The sequence below is a fragment of the Chiloscyllium plagiosum genome, unplaced genomic scaffold (genome assembly GCF_037043375.1).
Source record: "Chiloscyllium plagiosum isolate Xiang-an unplaced genomic scaffold, Cpla_swu_hap1 HiC_scaffold_20, whole genome shotgun sequence".
NCBI lineage: Eukaryota > Metazoa > Chordata > Chondrichthyes > Orectolobiformes > Hemiscylliidae > Chiloscyllium > Chiloscyllium plagiosum.
The window spans coordinates 17,271,281-17,297,872 of record NW_028270158.1 but is presented as its reverse complement, the minus strand read 5'-3'; the positions used below and the strand labels follow the sequence as shown (position 1 = coordinate 17,297,872).

At 41.0% G+C, this 26,592-nt stretch overlaps 1 long non-coding RNA gene across 1 annotated transcript in view; it reads left to right on the top strand.

Annotated features, from left to right (window-relative positions):
* Positions 1–5,304: 5,304 nt before the first annotated feature.
* LOC148146577 (uncharacterized) overlaps positions 5,305–26,592 on the top strand; it is a 77,902-nt gene continuing 56,614 nt past the window's right edge. Inside the window, exon 1 of the long non-coding RNA XR_015760620.1 lies at positions 5,305–5,503. This is a non-coding gene — a long non-coding RNA (uncharacterized LOC148146577). The remainder of the gene's footprint in view (positions 5,504–26,592) is intronic.

The following is a 26,592-nucleotide window of genomic DNA, read 5'->3' as shown; positions in this document are numbered from 1 at the left end:
GCATTCCAACCGGAACTCTATCAATAAACACATCGAGTTAGACCCCATCTACCACCTCCGGTGAGAAAGAACAGGAAGTGACTTCACCACAGGAAATGACATCACCAACCCAAAGAAACCCAAACATATAAATAGAAAGCAGGGCTTATCAGCAGTGCTTTGCCTGAGGCCCACTGAAGATGTTACCTAGTAGGGTGACAAAGCGTCTGGAAATGAACCTTCAAGTTCAGTGAGCAAACCTACATCCAGAACCTCAAGCTGAGCTACAAATCTTCTCAAAACTTGATTGGTTTTGGTGTTTAGTGCCTATTGCCAAGACATTATGGTCACTGATCATCACTGTGGCACATACCAACCCATGCATGATGTCGCCATTTTCTTCTGTCATCAGCTTTTGGTATATTTTAAAACAGCAGATTTGCATTTCTGAATTATTTGCCAAGATCTCGATGCATTTTCAATTTGTATACAGTGTTATGGCATAACGGCAAGTCAGAAAGTTAGTGTTTAAGGCCTTATATGAGCGAGCAGCCATGAAACTGAACTTTGGGTGTCCTCTTGGTCATTTAGCTCCAACTGCTACTAGTAAAGCATCATCAGCATAAACGAATTCTTTGATCACAGTGTACTGTTATTTGTGTCTTTGCATTTAGACTGGACGGAGTGTGGAGCTTGAATCTGACCCGTTATTCAGATAAATTCCTTCCATATCTGCAGGGGAGGTACAGGTGAGGAGCATGGACATGAAGAGGCCAAATATAATAGCAGCCATGATACAATCCAGTTTCACTCCATTCTTCATTCTGAACTTTCAGATGTGCTATCAAACTGTTCAATGCATTGCCTGATGCCATGAAAGGAGTGGTTGAGACTGAGCAGCATTGGCCTGAGATGTTGATTTTCCAGCTTCTCGGATGCTGCCTGACCTGCTGTGCTTTTCCAGCACCACACTCTCGACTCTAAACTCCAGCATCTGCAGTCCTCCCTTTCACTTAGCATTGGTAGACAGTCAATTTCCACAGATCTTGTGGAGTTCCATCATGCTGATTGTGTTGAATACTTGAACTTGCTTTCTCAGATCTTGTTAAAGAGGTATCTCCTGTTTCACTACCTTGTAGCTGGCATATGGAGATGGTTAGATCCACTATCAACCTGCCAGCATGGAAACTGGACTGTACTTCTGGATATTTGTCATTTTGCAATGTAGCAAAGACCTTTCCAATACTTGATTTGTTATTGCCACATGTACTGAGATACAATGAAAAGTATTGTTTGTGTGCTAACCAGACAAATCATAAGTAGATCAGGGTAATAGAACAGAATGCAGAATATAGTGTTATAGAGAAGGTGTAGAGAAAGATCAGCTATAATATATGAGAGTTCCATCCATAAGTCTGATAACAGTGGGGAAGGAGGGATTCTTGAATTTTTTTGATGTGTTTCAAAACCTCTGTCCAATGGAAGAGAGTATAACTGGGGTTATACTCGTTCGCTTATGTAAGGCATGATTTGTAAGGGTAGTACATGTGACAATAACAAATCAAATTAATATTGCAAGGAATGAGATCCCACTGTAATTGTTACAATGTCTTTTGTTGCCTTTGTTTTTCCTCCACCATTGAATACGTTTGGAAGTAATGTTTTCTTCCATCTTGTCTTGGTAAACAATATTTTTGTTTCTTCTATTCATTCACAAGATAATGGCATTGCTGGCTAGGCAGCATTTATTGCCCAGAGGGCAGGTAAGAGTCAACCATATGGGTATGGGTCTGGAGTCACATGTATGCCAGACCAGTTAAGGATGGCAGTTTCCTTCCCTAAAGAACATTAGTGGACCAGACGGGGTTTTCTGACAATCTGCAATGGATTCATGGCCATCATTAGATTCTTTATTCCAGATATTTATTGATTTCAAAATCCACCATCTGTCATTGGTAGGATTCCAATCTAGGTCCCTGGGATGTTATCTGGGGCTCTGAATTAATAGTTGAGTAGTATAAACCAGTAGCCCACTGCCTGCGCATGAGTGGATTTCATTGAAACTTGGTATTCAGTTAGAAAATGGCTCAAGCTACAACTGACTGTTTTGTACGCAGATGTGTCCAGATCCAGATCCTGAAGTTTCTTTAAAAGGAACATTAACGTTGGGAGATCCGCCAATTTGATTTTTTTAAAAGGAATATTGTCTATTGTTTTATTTAGTTCCCAATATTTTGAAATAATCAGCAAAATTCTATCACTGCTGCTGTGATAGATTTTTGTCACAGCTACAAAAATGCTGGTGGAGTTTTCAGAAAATCTTTATGCACGTGGATTGACCTGAAGTGTCTTCAGTAAAATGGAAGCTCTTAAAAAAGGTATTCACCTTTTTCAGCTTTGTAGTTGGAGAGCACCGAGCAGGGAAAAGTCTCAAGGAAGAGGTGAGCAATTACCCTAATAATGTTGATTCTAGTAGCTTGGTGAAAGTATGCATTCTGGTGGCTCTCCTCCTCAGTTGTTATGTACCGTGATCAGTTTTGCTTCTTGCAACACAAGAAGACAGAGGATGTGAAGATGTGGCAGTATTTGGGACTTTCTGAGCTTTAGCAGTTTGGCAGGAATTCCAAATAAAAACCAAGAACTACGGATGCAGTTTTGAGGAAGGGTCACTGGACCTGAAACATTAACTCTGATTTCTCTTCACGGATATTGCCAGACCTACTGAACTTTTTCAGCAATTTTTGCTTTTAGTAGCTGTAATTCTGTCCATGCTGGGTGTCATTCTGCTTTGTGAAGTTGTCAGTGGATCTTTCAAGCTCATGAGGGCTTTATTTTTTACTAACCAGACAGGAGCTATGGTAGATATCAAACGTAGACTGGGTACAAAAGTACAAAATCATAGGAATAAATAAAAAGTTCAGAATAGTGGGCGGCACGGTGGCACAGTGGTTAGCACTGCTACCTCACAGCACCAGAGACCCGGGTTCAATTCCCGATTCAGGCGACTGACTGTGTGGAGTTTGCACATTCTCCCAGTGTCTGCGTGGGTTTCCTCCGGGTGCTCCGGTTTCCTCCCACAGTCCAAAGATGTGCAGGTCAGGTGAATTGGCCATGCTAAATTGCCCGTAGTGTTAGGTAGGGGGGGTAAATGTAGGGGAATGGGTGGGTTGCGCTTCGGCGGGTCGGTGTGGACTTGTTGGGCCGAAGGGCCTGTTTCCACACTGTAAGTAATCTAATCTAATAACAGTCCTTCCAACCCAGTCCTCCAGACCTCACTTTGTCTCTTCTCCAGACTGGACTGGGCTGGGCCTTGCCTCCAGGTCTCACCTCAATGCTCTCAGTTGGGATGAGTGCTTGCTTCTGTTGATGATTATATTAGCATCTGCAGATTTCAGGAAGCCAACTTTGATTGGGTCAAGTGCCGTCTTGATCGCGTAATGTACAGCATGTCGATTCCTGAGATTTGGAGACACTGGTGTTGGACTGGGGTGTACAAAGTTAAAAATCACACAACACCAGGTTATAGTCCAACAGGTTTATTTGGAAGCATTAATCACCTGATGAAGGAGCAGCGCTTCAAAAGCTAGTGCTTCCAAGCCTGGTGTTATGTGATTTTTAACTTTGATTCCTGTGGTCATAGTTTAGGTGTTTTTGTGAGCCATGTGATGAGGAGGGGGTGATTTATATGTCTATCATCATTGTTGATATATCAAGTTAAAAATCTTGCCCCACCTTATCTAAGCAGTTCTGTTTAGACATTGCTGTTGCTGCTGTGTTTATCACTGCTGCTGTTGAAGATATTGCTGTTATTATTGTTGCTGCCATTTTGACTGTTTTTGCTATCATTTCCAATGCATCTGCTGTTCTTGAAGTTGATTTTAGGAAAACTTCCTTTCGAACCCAGTAACATCAGAAAAGAGCACTTCATAGAATCATATTTTCATTTGAGGTATAAAGCTTAAAAGTTTTATTTTAACAGGATAATGGTCCAAGTATTCTTCGTTTCTCCTTTTTCCTCCTTTTCCAAAGCTGATTTCCTGAAGACGGGCACCCATGTTGGAGTAGGCTCCACAGGTGCTGGAAATCTTTCAGCACCTTGCCTAAATAACAATTGTTAATGTGGTGCTCAATCAGAGAGTTTTGGCAACCTTTTCATCTGTGCGTGCTATCACAGCTGGGACCAATCCTACTTTAATCTGACATCTAACCCTATGCACTTACCAGTGATAATCAGTAGATGGCAATCAGGAGCCACAATTTCTAAATTGGGGTGGCAATGATTACACATTGCAAGAGCTTGATTGCAATTCCAGATGAGACTATGTAGCTCGTTTGTGGACTAGTAATTTCACTAACAGTATGGTGTTGTACCCTATCAGGCAGTAAATATGCCTCCTGAGCCCCTGAGGGAGACTAAATCCTTTGCTGATGTATGGCTGTGGAAGTTAATGCGTGAGTTTTGTTGGATGAGTTTTTGTTTTCTTCAGTGCCAAGCAAAGCATGAAAATCAGGTTCCACTACATTTAATGGATTCTGTTTGTCAGTATGTGGTGACGGTGTTTGTGCTGATCAATTAGTATTTATGTGCTCACAAAACTTGCCCAGTTTATATCATTTGTGTGTACAATTGGCAATGAAACATATACAATCTAGACAGCATTGTGTTAAGCCAAGTGTCAGATTTGTGTATACAATGCTGTTCAGGCTCCTCCTTCAACACCTCAAAATGCCCCAAATTGTACTGGTCCATTATATAAAAGACTAGCATGGCTTTAATTTATGTATCCAAACAGTTCAGGTTTTATTATATTTTCTTGTTTTTTTTTTCCTTGAATCTTTTGTTTTTGTGAAAAAGGAAAGGGCACATTTCCCCTTTAAGTAAAGGACATTCGAGGGCAGACGTGTAAAGACTCATTGCATGCTGATATCACACAGTGTGTGAGGATGCTCGCAGCAATTACTGGCAGCACTTCACTGAGTCCTGAAATCTGGACCTCTTCACTATTTTCTCCAAAGGATAAGATGAAACATCATGACAGAATTTTCTGGCAATAATGTTTGTTATTTCCCTTTGGGTCTCTGAATGATCTGAGCTGCTGTACAATAAATGCCTGAAGCCTCTTGAACAATCTGCAGGGAGAACATTTCAGTTTTACAGATAATTTTCCAAGTACAACCCTTTTCTTTTAGAAGGCACTTAGCTTCTAGCCCGTTTCCAAGCAACAGTATCAGGCCAGTCATTGTTCAGTGTTTGGAGTGAATTACTGCTGTAACATAACATACTTGATGTCTGTGGAAAAACCCGCAACTTCAAACACCATAGGCACAACTTTTCATGGTTTAAACTCACTAACGTGACTGAGATGCATTATCTCTCCCTATTCTCTGAAGAGACTTTTACTATGATGATTCGCACCTCATGCGATGTATTTCCACCACTATCTGGCTTTTGCCTCAACAATGCTTCCGTGCCATCAGCTGCCTTTGGATATTTCTCTCCGATCAAGGAGACAAAGTGACAAAGGTAAGCTTTCCTCCTTGCTTTTCTCAACCTAACTGCAGGCTTGACATGATTGACCATCGATCCTTTTCCAATGTCTCCATAGTGTCATCCAGCTTAGTGGAACTGCTTTCCACTGGTTTTATTCCTGTCCATCTCATTGCAATCAGAATCACATTAAATCTTCTTTCTCCGATCCCACACCATTATCTCTGGGATTCCCTAACGTTTTCAAGGCACCTCCCTTTTTCACAATGCTGGGTTTAGCGAAGTTTTCCTGCTGTTAATAATATTAAAAAGACCGAAGCTATTGTTTTCAATACCTAGCTCCAGACTTCATTCATCACCCTGGCAACAGTCTGTGAGTAAACCAGTCTGTTCAAAATCTGGGGTCATATTTAATCCCAAAATAAGCTTCCTATTACATCCAGACTAAGACTGTTTCCACCTACCACATCACCTGATTTCATCTGCCTAACCTCGTCGCCCCCCCCCCCCCCCCCCCAACCATTCATGCCTTTATTACCTCTAGACTCGACTATTCCAATGCAGTCTCCCACAGTCTATATGCAAAATGCTGCAGGCCATGAATTAATCTATCAAGTCCCATTCACCTGTCACATCCGTGTTTGCTGATTTACATCAGCTCTTGATCAAACAAAGTTTTGATTTTAAAATCCCATCCTATGTCTAAATTCCACCATGGTCTTGCTTCACCCATCTCTATAATCTCCTCCAGTCCCACAACCCTCTCAGATGCCTTGGCTCCATTTGGAATTCCCTTCCTCTGCCTCTACGTTTCACTTTCCTCCTTTAGACACTACTTAAAGCCATCCTTGATAAAGCTTTTGGCCACATGACTTAATATCGCCTTATGTGAATCAGTGTCTTGTTTTGTTTTGCATTGCATGTATGAAGTGACTTGGAACATTTCATTTCATGAAAGGTGCTATATCAGTTTTTTTTTTCTATTCATTCATTCTTGGCGAGCATTTATGGCCATCCCTAATTGCCCAGAGGGCAGTTAAGAGCCAACCAGTGCCTTGAGTCAGACTGAGTAAGGATGGCAGTTTCCTTCCCTAAAGGACATTAGCAACCAAACAGGGTTTTCCAACAATTGACAATGGATTCATGGGGTCATCATTAGATTCTTAATTCCAGATTTTTATTACATTCAAATTCCACCATCTGCCATGGTGGGGTAAGACCTGGAACCTCGGAACATTACCTGGGTGTCTGGCTTAACAGCCCAGTGATAATACCACAAGGCCATTACCTCCCCCTAAGCTGTAAATAGTTAAATTGCCATCATTGCCTTTCTCCACCTGTTTTCTCAAACATCTGATCACTCCTCTCAAACTTTCCTTCTTTGAATTGGCACCTGTACTTGTGCGAGGAGGCATTTTTTGATATTAAAGCACCATACAAGTGAGTTATTGATGATAAAGGATAACTAGGGGAAGTCTACCAATAAATATTATTTCAGGTACAGAAGAGAATATGTTAACCTGGTGAGGTAGTATGTGGAGTAGAAACAAAACAATTGAAGAGTATTTTGTAACCAAATTTCCATTTGGGTGACTAACATGGCATTATCAAAGTTCTCTTATCGAGGCGTGCTATAGTCTTCTCATGACTTTCAGTCTGGACAGTGTGGAACTTGCTGTCTAACCTGGTATTGTATCTGTGGGGGCGGTACAAGGCAGGAGCATAGAGAAGAAGATGTTAAATAGGATGGGGGCTAGGACACAGCCGTGTTTCACACACGTTGTTCATCTTTGTACTTTATTCTTTGCTGCATCTTGGTCCTGTGATTCTCAAATCAGGGCTCAAAGGCATTCTGAGATCATTAGAAGCTTCCCAGGGATTTAGTATTAGAATTAGCTTTATTGTCACATGTATTCACATGTGACAATAAAGTTTACAAGTCGCCACTTATGGCACCATCTTAGGTGCAAAGGTACCTAGGTATCAGTTCTTAAGTACAAATTCTGAGGGGAAAAATGATAAAAGTAAAGAAATAAAAAGTCCAGCAATACATTAGAAAAATGGAGAAATAAGAGTTTTGAATAACAGTCCTTCCAACCCAGACTGTGTTGGGCTTCACCTTGAGGCCAGTTGAGTTTATGCTGAGGCCCAGAGTCCAAGGGGTTTATCTCAAAATATTTGTTTGGCAGATGGGAGGTGGGGTCAGAATCTGGGTGCCCCATGTAGGTTACAGAGTGGGCTGGCTGTCTCACCCGGAGGAATGTGCATGCAAGGGCACTGAGAGTGGTGGTCAGATCTGAAGCCACCACTAATGTCTCACATAACATCAGGACCTAAAGCTGTGTGTAACATTAGATCTGAGATTGTTCCTGAAGGCTTCCAGAAGTGATGACCCGCTTATAATGACCTTACAAAGTTATGTTTTTATATCTCCAATATTTCCTAAACAAATAAGCAAAAATATTCAAAAGAAATAAGTTTTTAATGCCCCTGTGATTTTAATTCTGCTTTGTTCAGTGTTGTCCAGGTGATTAATTGACAATTCCAGAAAATGCAGTGGACAGTTGGCAACTTTACTTTAGATCCTGCTTTAAATTGTTCCTCTCATTACTAATCTAAACCTTATGAAATGAGGATAACTATTACCCAAGTATTTCCCCCACAGATACTTTGGCTGATTCCCCAACATTAAATCCAACAATGGCCCCTTAGATAGTCTGAGAACATACTGATCGAGGAAGTTCTGTAGAACATTTTTCATAAATTCTACCCACCCCCACACATTTTTTTAACTTATAATTTATTTTAGGGGTGGGGGTGGAATTAAAATCTCCCGATATTATTCATTTTGTAGGTGAGTGAAATTTAATGTTGTCATTCTTTTGTTTTGCCTTGGATACCTATTCAATGTGGTCATCCAGCTTTTTGACAATAATTAAGCAGAGATAGTTGGGCACTGAAGAATAAGAATGCGATTGGCAGGTTAAAGAAAGGTTTACTAATGAGTTTAAAAAAAAAATAAATTGAGGAGCAATTCGGGTTTCCTGACACTGACAGCAAATGGGAAAGTGATTGTGCCAGTAACCTAGTAAGCCAGAGATTTAGGTTAAAGTTTGGGGACATGGATTCAAATCCTACTGTGACAGGTAGTGAAATTTGAATTCAATAAAAGTCTGGAAGTGGTGAAAAAAAAGCTATCACAAACATATAAACAATTGTCGTAACAACCTATCTGGTTCATGAATGTATATTAGGGAAGGAAATCTGCCATCCTTACCTTGCTTGGTCTATGTGTACCTCCAGACCCACAGCAATGTGTTTGCATCTCAACTGGGGACAAAACAACTCAATCCAGTTAGGGATGGTCAACAAATGCTGGTTGGGCCAGTGATGTCCACATCCCATGAACAAATAAGTAAGTGAAGGATATGATAACTACACATTGGCATTATTTGGTCCATGGTCAGCATAGATTTGCAAATGGGAAATTATGTTTGACAAACCTGTTTTTGATTATGTTACTATAACAAAGTTGATAAAAGAGAGCTGATGAACATAGTTACTTGGTTTTTCAGAAGGCTTTTGATAAAGTCTTTACAGGAAGCTAATTATAAAATTTAGAGCTCATGGGATAGGAAGTAATGAACTAATATGTATCAATGATTGGCTAACAGACAGAAAACAGAGCATAGGAATAAATGGGTCATTCTCATGTTGGCAAGAATGACTCGTGGGATACCATAAGGATCAGCATGTAGTCTCCAGCTGTTCTTGATGTATTTAAAGATTTGGAAGTGGGGACCAAATGTATTACTTCCAAATTTGCAGATGGTATGTGGTAATATGTGTCATGAGGAGTAATTGGGTAGACTTAGTGAATAGACAAGAGCATGAAGGTGGAATATAATATGGAAAAATGTGGGGCTATCCACTTTGGTAGGAGGTATGGGTGTGCAGAGTATTTCTTAAATGGTAAGAGTTTGGGAAACATAGATATACACAGGGACATTGGTAATCTTGCAGCAGGTTATTAGGAAGGCTAATGGAAAGTTAGCCTTTATCACAAGAGGATTTGAGTACAGGAGTCATGAGGTCTTGTTTCAATTGTATAAGCGCTTGGTTAGAGTGAAACTACACACAGTATTCCAGGTACAATCTCAGAGATATTATTGCCATCGAGGGGGTGCAACAAAGGTTCCCCAGATTTGGTTCTGGAGTGGCGGGACTGACCTATGAAGGGAGATTGGGCAAACGTGGCCTGTATTCAGTAGGATTTTGAAGAATGAGATGTGATCTCATTGAACCTTATTAAATAGTTAAAGGGATACATAGTGAAGATATGGGTAGATGCTTTCTCTGGTTGATAAGACTAGAACTAGGAAGCACAATGGAAAAGTGAGGGAAGGTGCCACTTCAGTCGAAGATGAAGAGAATTTATTTTACTCAGAGGGTTGTAAACCTTTGGAATTCTATACTGCAGAAGGCTGTATTTCAACCTTTGAGTGTCTTTTAAGGTAGAAGTTGATAGATTTCTGATTACCAATAGCATACAGGGTAATGGGGCTATGGGTGTGTGAAATGCATTGAAGTGTTCGATCAGCCATGATTGTATTGAATACCAGGGAGTACTCAATGGCCTTATTAGCCTACTTTTGTTCCCTTTACTAAGGTGATTGATGGCCTTGTGGTGTTATCATTAGACTAGACAATGTTCTGAGGACTTGGTTCAAATCCCACTATGGCAGATAGTGGAATTTGAATTCAATAATAATCTGGAAATATGAGTTTAATGATGACTGAGAACAATTGTCAGGGAAAAAACCCATCTGGTTTACTATTGTCCTTTTGGGACAGAATCTGCCATCCTTACCCCCTCTGGCCTACCTGAGACTTCCAGACCCATAGTGAAATGGTTGACTCTGAGCTGCCTTCTGGGCAATTATTGATGTACAATAAATGCTGGATGGAGCCTGTGTAATCCCCATCCCATAAATGAATAAAAGAAAGTTCCAAATAATGGTGGGCGTGGAAACCAGTGAACAGAATAAAGAAGAACAGGGGAATTATTCAAAAAGAGAGAGCAGGGTGATCAATTTAATAAAATGAAAAGTAATACAAGGAGCTAGAAATTGAGAAACAAAAGTAAGATTTTATAGAAAAGATCTTAGTGTGAGGAAAGATCTTGCCTGGGGTTGGGATGGGTAAGGGTGGGTTACAACGTCAAGAAACTATAATGGAAGGGCCATAATTGAGTGACATTGTACAAAGCGATGAAAGGGCCAAATTGATACCTATCTGCTGTCAATTCTTTCCACTTAAAGATGAACAAATTGCGTAATCATTTATGGAAACCTATAATGATACAGTCTCTGAGAGCTAATGGAAATCCTATATCAAAGTTCAGATGGACATAACAGAAATTTCTCTAGCTACAATAACCATACACTTGAAAAGTGAAAATGAGAAGAATGAGCAGGGAGTGTGGGGCTTATTGTGTAGCTCTTTTGAAGAGCTGATATGGGTATGAGGGCTGGATGGGCATGTTCTGTGCTTGCAACGATAATTGAAACATAGATAAGGTTACAGAAGTCAGCGTACTGTGATGGATACTTGAAGATTCATTTGGCTACTTGCCATTAAAGGTGTCCATAAGCATAGCTAATATAATATTTGCTAATATATTTTACTAATGAAGTCATTCCTGCTTTAGATATTTACTATTGTTTAATTTGCATGCCTTGAATTTTCATGTTGCATTTGACAACCTACAACAAGTGTTTCAGACTGCACACTCTAGGATTGTGCCTTATATGATGATGGTACGCTAGCTCAGTGGTTAGCACTGCTGCCTCACAATGCCAGGGACCCAGGTCCAATTCCACCCTCAGATGACTGTGTTTGTGTGGTGTTTGCACATCCTCCCCACGTCTGTGCGGGTTTCCTCTGGGTGCTCCAGTTTCCTCCCACAGTCCAAAGATGTGCAGATTTGGTGGATTTGCCATGCTAAATTGACCATTATGTCCAGGGCTGTGCAAGCTAGGTGGATTAGGCATGGATTACTAGGATTGAGAGGGGGGGGGGGGGGGGGGGGTGGGGGGCAGATCTGGGTGGGATGCTCTTCAGAGGGTCAGTGTGAACTCAATGGGCTGAATGGCCTGCTTCCACATTGTAAGGTTTCTCTGATTCTATGATATTCATTTGTGAGCCTCAAACACATTTGGCAGCTAAACCAGGTACCTACTGCTTTCTGCTGCAGTATAGTGGTGAATATAACACATTTCCCCGCACTCCATCCAGACCTATACTGCACTAAGATTCAAAACAGGCTGTTCCCATCCATCATCATTTCATTATGGTTGTTTTTTTCTTTAGTGGAGTAATATACTTTGTGGCAGATTCATTTCAAGATCTGCCAGATCACACAGAGATCTCCTCGACTGGCTGATGCTCAGCATGGGAGATTTACTGAGACTTGATAAGTGGGGTGCTTACTGGTGCCAGAAACTGTACAAAGACTGTTTTGCATGTTCTTTGTTCTTTTAGTGAGAACAGCAAGCACATAGTAGGAAGCTGCTTCACTGTATGTGTCGTTTTGATTTATTTTCAGGATGTGGGCATTGTCGGCTAGACTAGCATTTATTGACCATCCCTAATTGCTGAAGAACTGAATGAGGGTAGTTAGGAGTTAACTGTGCAGTAGTTGTCCGGAGTCACATTGAAACAGGAGTAGGCCATTCGGCCCTTGGAGTCGGCACCACTATTCAATATGATCATGGCTGATCACGCAATTTCAGTATCCCACTTCCACTTTCTCTCCATACCCCTTGATCCCTTTAGCTGCAAGGGCCACGTCTAGGTCCCTCTTAAATATATCTGACGAACTGGCCCCGACAGCTTCCTGTGGGAGAGAATTCCACAGGTTCAAAATGAATGTAGAAATTCTTCCTCCGCTCAGTCCTGAATGGCTTACCCCATATTCTTAGACTGTGACCCCCTAGTTCTGCACTTCCCTAACATCAGGAACATTCTTTCCGCATCTAGCCTGTTCTGTCCCACCCCATCCCTTTTTTTATGTTGGAGAAGGTGTAGAGAAGATGTACAAGGATGATATTCAGAAAAGTGCGGGTATACAGTTGAGAAAGGCTGGGTGGGTCTCCTTTTTTCTCTGGAGAAAGAGAGGGTTCACTGTTAACCTAGTACAGGTATTAACAATTGTGAAAGGTGTTAAAAGCATGGATACCAAGAGGATGAGAGTGTCACATGAAGCCACCAATGTAAGGTACTCACCAAAATATCCACTAAGAAGAAACTTCTTTACTCAGAGATGGTGAGATTGTGGATCGCACTCCAACAAGAAGTGGTTGAACAGAGCAGTAAAAATGCACTTAAGGGGAAGCTAGACAATATATGAGTAAAATATGAGGAAAGTGAAATAGTATTATAATGATAGATGTGATGTCGACGTGCTGGTGGACAAAGTTAAAAATCACACAACACCAGTTTATAGTCCAACAGGTTTATTTGATTAGATTCCCTACAGTATGGAAACAGATCCTTTGGCCCAACAAGTCCACACCAACCCTCTGAAGAGTAACCCACCCAGACCCATTCTCCTACGCTTACCCCTGACTAATGCGCCTAACACTATGCGCAATTTAGTTCGGCCAAATCACCTAATCTGCACATTTTTGGATTGTGGGTGAAAACCCATACAGACACAGGGAGAATTAGCAAACTTCACACAAACGGTCGCCTAAGGTGGGAATCGATCCCGGGTCCTTGGTGCTGTGAGACAGCAGTGCTAAACACTGAGCACCGTGCCACCCCATTTTTATGACTGATTTGGAAGTACAAGCTTTTGGAGTGCTGCTTCTTTGTCAGGTAGATAGATGTAGGTAAAGAAAAATGGGAGGAGGTTCATTTTCAGCAAACGGTAGCATCAGAACATAAGAAAAAAGAGCAGGAATAGATCATTTAGTCCTTCAAGCTGCTGTGCCGTACATGAATATGATTAATCTGATTGTATTCTCAACTCCTTTCTCCTCGCCACCCTTGGCTGTCTTGTAGATCAAACAGCTGATGAATTCACCATTGAATATTTTCAAAGTCCAAGTTCTAGTGTTCTCTGGAGTAGAGAATTCCAAAGAATAGTGACTCTTAGAGAGAAGAAACTCTTCCTCATTTCCATCTAAAATGGAAGACCCCTTATTTTGAAATTGTGTCCCATAGTTCTTGCTTCTTTCATGAGTGGAAATATCCTCCTAGCATCTAGTCTGTCAAGCCCAGTCAGAATTTTCCATCTTTCATTCTTCTAGACTTGAACAGGCCTAATCTGCTCAACCATTTCTTTTAAGACAATTCCATCATCCCAGGAATTAATCTAACAGAACTCTTACTGAACTGCTTCCCATATTATCTATATCTATATGTCTCCTTTAATCAGATGACCAAAACTGCACACAGTACTCCGGGAGTGGTGTCACAAATGTCCTGGATAGTTGTGTTTAGATTTCCCTATTTTTATGGAAGGCAGTGTTTTCTAATCTCTTTCTGTTTACATTCTGCTTTTTTATTCCTTCCACCAAAATGGATAACATCATGTTTTCCCACAATATATTCCAAACTTTAGCCCTCTCATTTAACTTAGCTGCAACACTTGGCAGACTTGTGCACTATTTACAACTTGCTTTTCCACCTACTTGAGTAGCCTAATTTACTGATAGTACAATACAGTCTGCCCCTTCATCCCAAGTCACTAATATTGATTGTAAATAGTTTCAATCCTGGCACTAATCCCTGTGGCACTCCACTCTTACAGTTTGCCAACTGAAAATAACCCATTTATTTCAACTCACTTGTTTTCAGTTAGTTGGTCAAAACTATATCCATGCTCATATATTACCCCAACACAATGAAATCTTATCTTGTGCAGAAACATTTTATGTCACACTATACTGAATATCTTTTGAATGCAGTACATTTTAGTGTCTGGGCCAAGTTTCTGTGCCATATAACCAATACAATCTAATGAAATCCTGTGTATAATGAAACAGTCTCCTGTGAGACTGACATCCTTTAGAGGAATGACACCAGTAGATTTGAGAGTACAAATGGAGAAACATTTCCCTTTGGCAGAAGAGAATGATTTGGAGTGAACAACAGAAGAACCTGCGGTGATGTGATGGAAGTAATTGCGACGCAGCAAGTGTTTAGGATCTGAAGTGTGGTAGAGGCAGATTTAATTCTGGCCTTTGAAAGGGAGTTGGATAAGTACCTCAAGAGAAACATTTGTAAGGCAATGGACAAAGGGTGACTGACTGAGACCCGTTGGATGTGCATGAATTTTATAAGATGATCATGAGGGCACTTGCAATTTTGTCACCTGCTTCTGAAAGAAAGGAGGAGAACACCCCCCCCCCCGCCCACCCCATCTAGATCAACGAGATGGAGGTTGAGAGGGTCAAGTTGCTAATAGTGACGATAATTGACAACCTGCCCTGGATCTCCCACGTAGATGCGACACTCAAGAAGATACAACAATGCCCCTTCTTCCTCAGGCAGCTTAGGAAATTTGACATGTCTATAAGGACCCTCACCAACGTTTACAGGTGCATAACGGCCTGGTACAGCAACCGCTCTGCCCAGGACTATAAGAAACTACAGAAGGTTGTGTTCACAGCCCAGACCATCACGCAAGCCAACCTCCCATCCATGGACTCCATTTACACTTCTCATTGCCACATAAAGGTTGCTAACATCAATAAAGATCCCTCCCAGCCCAGTAATGCTCTCCTACAACCCCTTCCATCAGGCAGAAGATACAGAAGTTTGAACACACACACCAGCAGATTCAAAAACAGCTTGTTCCCTGGCGTTATTAGACTGATTTTGGACTCTCTAACTTCAAATAATGTTGATCTTGCTTCGTGTACCTCCTATGCAGTGTGACCTGTATGTCTCACTCTGTCTAAGCACCCTATGATTTATATGTCCTTGCTTACTGTGATCTGCTTGTACTGCTCGCAAACAAAGCTTTTCACTGTACTTAGGGTGAAAATATATCAAATCAAATCAATTAATCTCAATGAAGGGAAACTTATTAGCGCTATGATTTTCTTCATTTTGCTAACATTTCTATTTTGTTTTCGGAGATGACCTCTGGTTAGAAGACATGGCTTCCTTTCTTTCCTTCTTTTCTTTCCACCCTTCTTTCTATTTATTCCCTTTTTTCCTTCCTTCTTCCTCCTTCCTTTCTTTTCTAAAACTGAATGGGGGAGGGTGCTTGCCATGTTAGAATTAATAATGAGTTAGATCCAATTAACAGTCTAACAGTGCAGGAATGTATTTAACAGCAATACGATTGAATTCAGCATCCTTGAAAAGGTGAAATGCTAAATGGTTGCTCAGATTCCAGGTGCCCACAGTATCAACGACAAGATCAGAAGACGGTGTTCATAAATTTATTTTACATTTGCACCCTTAAGGGCCTGAAGTTCTAATTGCCAGAAGAAATGGCTGGGGTGACTAAAGAGTTAAGAGACAGTGCAAAGCTAAATGAAACAGCATTCAAATTGCAAAAAAAAACATGCAGATCCTGGCACATAGGAAAGACACAATGTACAAAGGTGACAAAACAGATGGTAAGCTACAAAGGATATGAAAAGAAGCTTGCTCAGAGTATCAAAAATCAACATAATTTTTATTTAAAGAAATACATTGCAGTTGGGAACATTAAAGGAGTCTTGAAAAATATTGATGACAGCAATATTGTCAATGATAATAAAGAAATGGCAGACAGACTGGACATTCACTTTGTATCAGGTTTCGCAGTGGAGGAAGAGCTCAGAACTCAGGTAATCCCATGGAAATGAACAGATCAGGAGAGCACCAGAATTAACACTAGCCAAACAACAGGAATGAAGACAACAATAGTGTTAATGAGTTTCCCTTCCACGGATTTAACAGAAGTGGATGACAGAATTGCAGATGCTCTCAACATAATTCTCTAAAATTCTCTGGATTTAGGAACTGTTCTTTTAGATTGGAAAATCGCACATATCACATGACTATGTAAGGAATTATTGAGAAATTTTTAGAGTCCATGCTTATGAGTAGAGTGAGTGAAAAACTTGAAATTTACAGATGATCAGAGAGAGTTTAGATTTGTAAGGGTAAGGTCATGTCTGATAAGCCTGTATGACTACAGTATCTTGGGGATACCTATAGATGTTATTTATGCGGACTTCTTGAAGAGGGATTATTGTGGAGAAGTGGTAGTGTCCGTACCTCTAGACTAGGATGGCAACTTATTTATTGTCACATACACCTAGAAAGATAGTGAAAATTGTTTTGTTGCCAAACCTTATGCCATTTTTAGTGACATAAAGAATAAAAGCATCTTACATAAAGAGTTCATCTTCTGAACAAGAGGTTTTCAAACACAGCGCTTCTGCGAAGTGACCCAGGCCTCAAAGAGTCCCTGTACTTTAGGCCTACCGAAGCTAGGGGTCCTTGCACTAGGCAGGACTGGGTTCAAGTGCCACCTGCTGGAGGTGTGAGATAACATCTCTGAACAGGTTGATGAAGAAAATACCTGGACTTAGAGAAGTAAGGTACATGAAGAGAGACTATTCCCGCTAGTTGGAGAATCTAGTTCTCCAATTCCAACTCAATGAGCAAACTTACATCCAGAATCTAATTCTTCAGACATGGTCTAGAATATCAGGACAAGACCTCTCAGCAGTGGATTCATAGGATTTTTGTTTTATTCATTCAATGGAACAAGGGCACCACTGGCTGGAGCAGCATTTGTTGCTAAATATTAATTGCCCAGAGGGAAGTTAAGAGTCAACCACATGCCAGAGAATTCCTAGAGGCTGGCACTCCAACCACAACACTATAAACAAACACATAGATCTAGATACCATCTATCAACCCCTCAGAAAACGAACAGGAAATGACATCACCACAAACCCCAGGAACCCATCCAGGACAAACATATAAATAGAAAGCAGGAGACAACAGCTTCGCTTCACTTGGAGGTCGCCACTGATGATGTTACCTAGCCAGGTAATGAAACGTCTGGATATCAAATCTACAGCTCAGCGAGCAAACCTACACCATAGACCATAGAATTCCTACAGTGTAGAAACCGGCCCACTTGTGGGAGCAACCCTATTATCCTATGTTTACCCCTGACTAATGCACCTAACCTACACATCCCTGAACACTATGGGCAATTGAGTATGGCCAATGCACCTAATCTGCACATCTTTGGATTGTGGGAGGAAACCGGAGCACCTGAAGGAAACCCACGCAGACACGGGGAAAATGTCTGTGTGGAATTTGCACAGTCGCCTGAGGCTGGGATCAAACGCAGGTCCCTGGCGCTGTGAGGCAGCAGTGCTAACCACTGAACCACCGTGCCAGGATTGCAGCTTCCTTCACTGAAGGTCGATAGTGAACAAGATGGGTTTTACCCCGACAATCAACAATGGATTCATGGTCATCATTAGACTCTTCATTCCAGATTCAAACCTGAATCCCCAGAATATTACCTGGGTGTCTGGAATAACAGTCCAGCGATAATACCACTCGGCCATTGACTCCCTATATCTGTGATGAGGGATGGTAAACGTTTGGAACATTTTTTCACAAATGACAATTGGTACTGGCTAAATTGGATTGCTAAATTTGAAGTTGATAGTTTTGTTTTCTTAATTAAAGGCATTAAGGGAAATAGAACAAAGGTGTCAAGTTAGGCCTCAGATCTGCCATGTTCTCATTAAATGTTGGAAGATGCTCAAGGCTTTAAGTGTCTGATTCGAGATTGTACATTATATTACTCATATGTAAAATTCTTTGAGACATCTGGGGCAGTGAAAGTGGCAATGTGGGTGCAAGTTCCGCCTTTATCATACTGCGTTGTGATAAATAATAGGTAATGTTGGACATTGTTTTACAATCAATGCAGAACCATTTTGTAGTGTGTTTTACTTACAGTAAAGAACAGAAGAAAGAACAGACATTCCCTTAGATTCCATGCAGTCCACGTCGCTTGTTTACTTATTGTGCAATTAGAGAAAATCTTCCACAAAGATCTACCTTTAACGAATTACATTGAAATTACACAGCATTGAAGGTCATTTAGCCAATTGGTCTTTTTAAAAAAAAATGATTAGCTCCAGTCTCTTTTGTCCTTTCTCTGCAGCTTTCAAATATTTGGTTCTTAACTACGTATCCACCTCCCTTCTAACATTCAGTGCTGAATTTGCTTCCTTCACTTTTTCAGAGAAGTGCATTCCACATTGTAAAACTTGCCGTACAGAAAGAATTCTCCTCCTCTCCCTGTAGTCACGGTATTTTGTCTATTATCTTAAATCTCCATCCTCTGGTTGCTGACCGTACTGTCACTGGGATATTCACAGCTGTTTACATGATGATTCCAAGTCAATCTTGTGAGGCTTTGTGCTGTGGCACGCATCACTGTCACATTATACAAAGACGGAGAAGTGGAATTGTCAATGAATGCTCAATGTTATTGCTTAATGAACGTCATGGCCTGAACTGACTTCGATTAGACTTTATTGGGTCCTTTTCCAAGCTTCTACAGTCTATAACAGCAATAGCCAATGACCCACATAAGTTAGCAATGTGGATTCAAATGATAACCAGATATTGAAGTTGAAAAATCTCTGGACAGTGATGAGTCATCTGCTACTTGGCTCCTTTTTATCACATAAATCTCACACCTGTACCTTGTTGATATATTTGCCAAAGATTTCTGGCCTTACATCATGCACATAAAATTAAATGGTGTTCTTTGACATCTCTTTCTTATCTCAAATTAATGCCAACTGAACAGGGATTTTGAAACCATGACTTATTGATATAAAAATATTCTCATACACTTCTTAAACAGAAACACATTAAAGGCAGGTATAAATGATCCTCCCCCCGGCAAAACTGGCTCGAAATTTAAATGCTTGCATGTACGATTTCCTTAACTACTGTAATTATGATACTCAAAGCTTTTTTGAAGGTTTTGTCTAGTTTCTTCAGAATATAATTATCAAAGTTTTTATGAACCTGCTAATTAAGATGTCAATTCTTTTCTCAAGCAGAGAGGATCGCTTTGATTTATAACTTCAAACCTTATACCAGTCTCACAACTGGGAAAAAGAGCAGGGTACAGAGTGTTGATTTTTGACTTCTTTAAAAGCCAACCCACAATTTCATGAAAGATCTCCATCGTTTTTGTGAGGGAATAATAATTCTGCATATTATTTGTTTTTTCTTTCTGAAGAATATCACTGATCTGTTGATTTTGTGTTCACCAAGTTGCGGGAAAACGGAAACATTTACATTTTTGACTTTGAGGTACAGCTCATCTTTATTTCCAACTGAGAATGTTTTTTTACAAACTGTACCTTCGTCTACTTAACAACATGTTCTGGTTTCAACACCCTGAAACCACAACCATCATCCCCCATCCCGTGACCCATCAAGCTCAGAACAATCTACCCTGTCTCTGTGTGACAGGATTCCATTTCCCACACTAATAATGTGAATCCTTATTCATGGCAAATAATGTTTGCTTTTTGCTTGCTTCCAACAGGACTGGATGGAATATATCAAAATTCATTTCAGAAAAGGGTCCTTTCAACCAGATATAAAAGTTTGGGCTAACACTTGGAACCAATGACTTAGAGGTGAAAAGGACACTTTATCTCGCTAAATTGTTGATACCTGTGATGTGTGAATGTCCCCCAAGTGCCTGAAAAATCTACTCATGATGGCAGACAGAATTTCTTTTCCAACCTGACGAGAAAAAGGGTTTTATTTCTCCCTGTCTACTGGTGCACATACACCTATGCCAGAACTCAAAAACATTGGCCAGATTTTGACTTGTTGCTAGAAGTTTCTCACTTAAAAGATATGAGTGTGCCCACTTATGCTTGCCCAGCCACATCACTGCCACCACCACCCCCTCTCACGCCAATCCCATGACTATTAATAAATTGCTCAGGGTGAGACTTTCACCTCCTTTTGAAGGAGATTCCAAAGCCCAGCCAATCTCATTCCAGCAGTGCCACCATTGTCAGTGGGCATAGCTGGGACTGCAGGCAGTCCTTGACAGGAAACATCCCCCTCTGCCTGTAAAAAAAAATAGGCTGCACAGCTTTCACCCAGTGGCCTTGGCACATGGCAGAGTCAATGCCTACTACTAGTCAAAGACATTGGGTGGAATTCTATGAGGCCTCCTGGCTGCAACCACCAAATACTCTACTGGTATTTGCTCAAAGGTAGGCGAGGTTTTGGGTGACCTACCTAGCCTTTGGCAAACTGTGACACAGATTTATTGCTGACCTTGTCACTTATCCTAAAAAAAATTTCCTTTTTGGATCAGACAGGACCAGTGCCTTCCTAAAGTGGACATTTAGTAACTTTCATGCTTGCAATCAGGTTACTAGAACAAGCATTAGCCATTTTACCATTAAAGGACTCTCTCGGGGACATGCATTGCTGATTACAATCATAGCCATTTTACAGCTTTACACACAGCAGCTGTTCAAACAGTCCTGAGGATCTCTTCAAAACATAAATAGGGTCATTTCAACTTTGTACAATTGTGCGAAGCAGATGATGTTCATATGAAAGCTCATTTATGTCACTCCCAACTTTTATTTCCATTGACTTCAAAACACTTCCTTCATCATGTTGCATGGGATTACCAGCAGGATAGGTTTGGAACAGATCTTTCAGCTCAAAACTGTGAAGCTTTGAGGTGCTCTGGGCCATCAACTGTTTGCATAGTAAAATTATATATCACTGTAATCTATAGCTTTCGGGCCTGACTCATTCCTTACTTTACCATTACCATCAAACCAGGAGACCATCCTTGGTTCAATGAGGAGAGCAGGAGGGCAAGTCAGGAGCATCTGCAGGTGAGGTGAGGTGTCAACCTGATATGGCTAATCCACACTGGCATACAGGCTCACCTGTGGAAGGGAAAGGCTGATCCATTTACAAAGTGGAAGAGAGGTTGCAAGATGAAATGTTAACTAATTGAAAAATCCACTCACTCTCAGTTTTAAAATCAAGATTGGAATATGAATCACAGAATGATGCAACAAAGGTGGTGGCCATTTGGCCCATCCTGCCTATACCAACTCTTTGAAAGAGCAGGTAAATCAATTCCACTCCCCTGCCTTTTCCTCGTGATCCTACAAATGTTGTGCCTTCAAGTAGTTATTCAGTTGTCTTTTGGAGTTTACCATTAAAGGACTCTCTCGGGGACATGCATTGCTGATTACAATCATTCAGTGGGCAGTAAAACACTTATGTTTCCTTTCCAATTACCTTAATCCTGTGTTCTCTGATTAGTCACTGTTATTATTAAAAACAACTCTCCTTACTTACTTCATGATTTCGAAGGCCTCCATTAAATTTCCCCTTATCCTTTGCCAAAGAGAACAGCCCCAGTCTCCTGAGTCTCTCTATGTTGTTATAAACAAAATAGACTTCCCTTCCCCATGAGCACTGCTGGTTCCTGACCACTAACCTTTTGCCTGAAACGTCGATTTTCCTGCTCCTCGGATGCTGCCTGACCTGTTGTGCTTTTCCAGCACCACTCTAATCTAGACCCTGACCACTAACCGTAGAGAAAGGATTTATTTGAAGTATGAAGGCTAATATTTTTCAATGACTAATCATTTCTCCTTCATCTGCAAGACTGACAGATAATTCCTTTAGCAGTCCATTCGGTCGAAAATGTTAAATGTGCCTACCTGTCCAAAGAATCACAATGTTAAAAGTCAGGGATATATTCCTCTCTTCGCTTCTGTTCCAAAACCCTGTTATACAGTCAGACTTGACCTGTGTGGTAGCTCCACTATCATGTAACTGAGCCGTGGCAACACATTCTAACCCCCTGCTTGTTTGACCCAGTTTCCTTGGTAGCAGGTTCACACTGTAGCAGGCAACAGGATCGCCAGTCCACCTGTCCCTGTACATATGAGCAAAGCTGTTACGTTGGCTGTCTGTTGTGCCCTACATTTAAGCAAGGGAAAGAACAGAAACCTGATACCTGTCCAGCTCAACAATTCAGAAGTTAGCATCTAACAATTATGCTCTTGGTTTTAAAAAGAAAATACATCTCTTTTGACCTTACTCAGATGCAAGGTAAGTAATGCAGTGCTGTAATGTCTGCTTAATACATTTTGAGTTGTATAAGTGCAGTACTACCTTCTTTTCAAGAGGGGGCAGGATCAGCCTAATTTTCTTTGACATGGTGCCTCTGATCCTATCAATGCGGTATTTTATCTCATAACTAAAGGCTCACATCAGATCAAAACAGCTTCATGATGCCAATTCCCCAGCAATAAACCGCATGTGGCATTTTTCAGAGCTGGCTTCATTTATCTAAGGAGCTTGTGGATCTTGCTGTTCAGCATTGAGAGTACAAAAAAGAATATTGTTTGTTACCCGATCTTGCATCGCCGATCTTGATCAGTGACTTCTTGCCCTGACATTTTCAAAGTCACACTGAGCTGCAGGGTTTAGGGAGACTCAAGCTGAGGCTAGAAACCCTGTCCTGGGGCTGCTGAAATCTGCATTGTCCTGTTCAAATCTGAAGATCAGGCAGAAAAGTCATTTTAACTTAGCTACATCCCTTTTCATTAGATGACATGCCAGTTGTAAATTAATATTCTTGTTTAACTCACTGGATCACAGAGATATTTTTATGTTACAATCCTTTCTTTTATAATTGCCCAGAATATATCAGACAAAAGATCTGTGGTACAATTGTGAAATCTGATGTAACCGAAAGAAGACAAAGGCTTCTGCATAACTTGGTGCCCATTTTAATATGTGCAGTGGGCTCTACAGTTGTATCAAGTTATGATTTTTGCAGGTAAGATACATCAGTGTAGTGAATATGTTGCTTCGATCGCCATTTGAACCTGCATTCATAAATCCAAGTACAAACCCGAGCATGGTTTGAGAACTGAAATTCAGTTTAAAACCCATCTTGAAATTGTATGTTGTACCTTGTTATGAGTTATTTATCCCACTTGCTGCCATCTCTAACTCCAGTCTAACTTTAATTCCCTCTAAAAATGCCTAGCCCTAGTCACTCAGTTGTAACAAGCTGCTGCCAATGGTTCAAAAGGAGGATTAGTGCATTGTACCTGAGCTTTTTGTACCTTTTGAATCTAAGGTGGTGCCATGCGTGGCGATATTATACACTTTTCACTGTTCTCCTGTACTTGAGTACATGTGACAATAAAAATCTAAATCTAAGTCCCAGGTTAGATCAGGATGACCAATAATGAACAGCCTTGTCACTTATTTTGCCCAGCTTCCAAAAAAGAATGTATAAGATTCACAGGGGGTGTGACAAGATAGATATGGAGAGGTTAATTCTTCTTGTGGGAGTTTCAAGATCCAGACGGCATCATATCCAAGTAAAGGTTTGACGAATTAAGACAGAGATGAGGAGGGTGGTGAGATAGTGGAACTCTTTGTTGCTGAGGGATGTCGAGACTAGTCATTAAGTACATCTAAGGCATATCCTTCACTCAACCATCTCCACTAAGACAGGATCAAACGCTGGTTCATTCAATAATGCAAAAGAGAATGACAGAAGCAGCAACAGACTTACCTAAAAATGAGATGGTAACCTAGTGAAATGACTACAGAGAACTACAAGCATGCTGAACAGGGGAAGCAGCAAGTTTTAGGCAGCTATACAAATCCACCTCTTATCAGACCAGGTCAATGTTCTGCAGTTCTGCCACATTCAGTCATGAATGATGATGAACACTTAAACTGCTAATAAGAAGAGGATACTGTGCAAATATTCTCATTCTCAATGATGGAGGTGACCAGCTCATGAGTTCAAAAGGCAAAGCTGACAAATTTGCAAATATCTTCAGTCAGACATGCAGGGATGATAATAAAAGCACAGTAATCAGCCTTAAATAAATTTGATCCACTCTATGCGATATTATGAAAGAAATCAAAATAAACAATACAGGAAAGGCAATGGGTCCCCTGAACATCCTGCTGTAACACTGAAGACCTGTGCTCTAAAATTTGGATATGAACTTGGGAGGTATGATTAGTAAGTTTGAAAATGGCACCAAAATTGGAGGTGTAGTGGATAGCGAAGAAGGTTACCCCAGAGCACAATGGGACCTTGATCAGATGGGCCAAGGAGTGGCCGATCTAATTTAATTTAAATAAATGTGAGGTGTTGCATATTGGGAAGGCAAATCAGGTCATGACTTCTATAATTAGAGATAAGGTCCTGGGGAGTGTTGCTGAACAAAGAGACCTTCGAGTGCAGGTTCATAGTTCCTTGGAAGTAGAGTCTCCGGTAGCTAGGGTAGTGAAAAGGGACGTATGCCAGCATGTCAACTCTCCTGCTCCTCAGCTGCTGCCTGACCAGCTGTGCTTTTCCAATACCACACTTTTTGACTCTGATCTCCAACATCTGCTTTCCTCACTTTCTCCTGGTGAAGAAGGCGTTTGGTATGCTTGCCTTTGTTGATCAGTGCATTGAGTATAGGAGTTGGGAGGTCATGGTGCGGTTGTACAGGACATTGATTAGGCCACTTTTGGAATACAGCATTCAATTCTGGTCTCCCTGATATAAGAAGGGTGTTGTGAAACATGAAAGGGTTCAGAAAAGATTTACAAGGATGTTGCCAGGATTGGAGGATTTGAGCGATAGAGGGAGGCTGAATCAGCTGGGGCTGTTTTACCTGGAATATTGGAGGTTGAGGGGTGACCTTATAGAGGTTTATAAAATCATGAGGGGAATGGATAGGGTAAATAGCTAAGGTATTTTCCCCAGAGTCCAGAGCTAGAGGACATAGGTTTAAGCTGAGAGGGGAGACATTTAAAAGGGATGTAAGGGGCAACTTTTTCATGCAGAGGGTGGTGTTTGTACGGAATCCACTGCCAGGGGAAGTGGTGGTGGCTGGCACAATTTCAACATTTAAAAGGATGGGTGTATGAATAGGAAGGATTTAGAAGGATAGGGGCCAAATGCTGGCAAATGGGACTAGATTAATTTAGGATATCTGGTCGGCATGGGTGAGTTGCACCGAAGGGTCTCTATGACTCAATGACTCTAATTAGCTAGGCCTATAGTCAATGTGCTCCAGTGGAACTGCAATTCAAGGATCTTCCCTACAATGTGGAATGTTGCTCTGGAAGCACAAATTCAATTTGATCAGTTACTGCTGAATCAATCAGTCTACTCTCAATCATCATGGAAGGTTCTGTTTGATTAGATTTGATTTGATAAATTTAATGTCACCCGTATTCTTTTTTACAAAACACAGTGAAAGCTGGTGCATTGTGTCACCACTCTTTGGCACCATCTTAAAGCGCAGAAAAATAAACCAGAATATACAGGCAGAAGAATGAAGAAATAAAGAAAAAGTGTTCACCTTTACTGTCCTTCTTACTAATTGCCCCATCACGGTCCATGGGTCTGGTGGTTAGGCATGAGTCCCCTTTGCTGCTGCCGCCTGTTTCTGGAACAAAAGTCTGTACTCTTCGGCACCATCTTGCCTCCACCAATGCTCTTGTCACTATGAGGCCTCACTGGACCTCACCAGTACAGGTGCCACTGATACCACCAGGTACCACACCAGCCCAAACTTGACTCTTCTGTCACTGCTGTGAGTTGGCTTCAGGCCACCCCTTTACTCATGCAGCCACTGCTGATGCTGCCGGGGCTCACTCGTATCCACACTGGCCCACTCACCAAAACCATCGCAGAGACTGAGTTCTTCAATAAGAGGTAAGTGAAAAAGAAAAAAAGAAGAAAAACATGAGTTAAGAGAGAAGAAATTAAAAAAATAAGGCGGACAGAGCAGACAAAACCCAGGGCTCTGAAATCCTACTCCACCGCCATCTTATCAGATGTCAAGTTGACGTTGCTATCAAGTGGTACTCGATAACCATTGCTCACCAATGTTCAGTTTGATTCCTCTAGAGTTACTCATCTCCAGGTCTTATTACAGCATTGGTCCAAACATGGACATCAAAGCTAATGACTAGAATGAGGTGAGAGTGACTACTGTTGACGTCAAGGCAGCACTTGA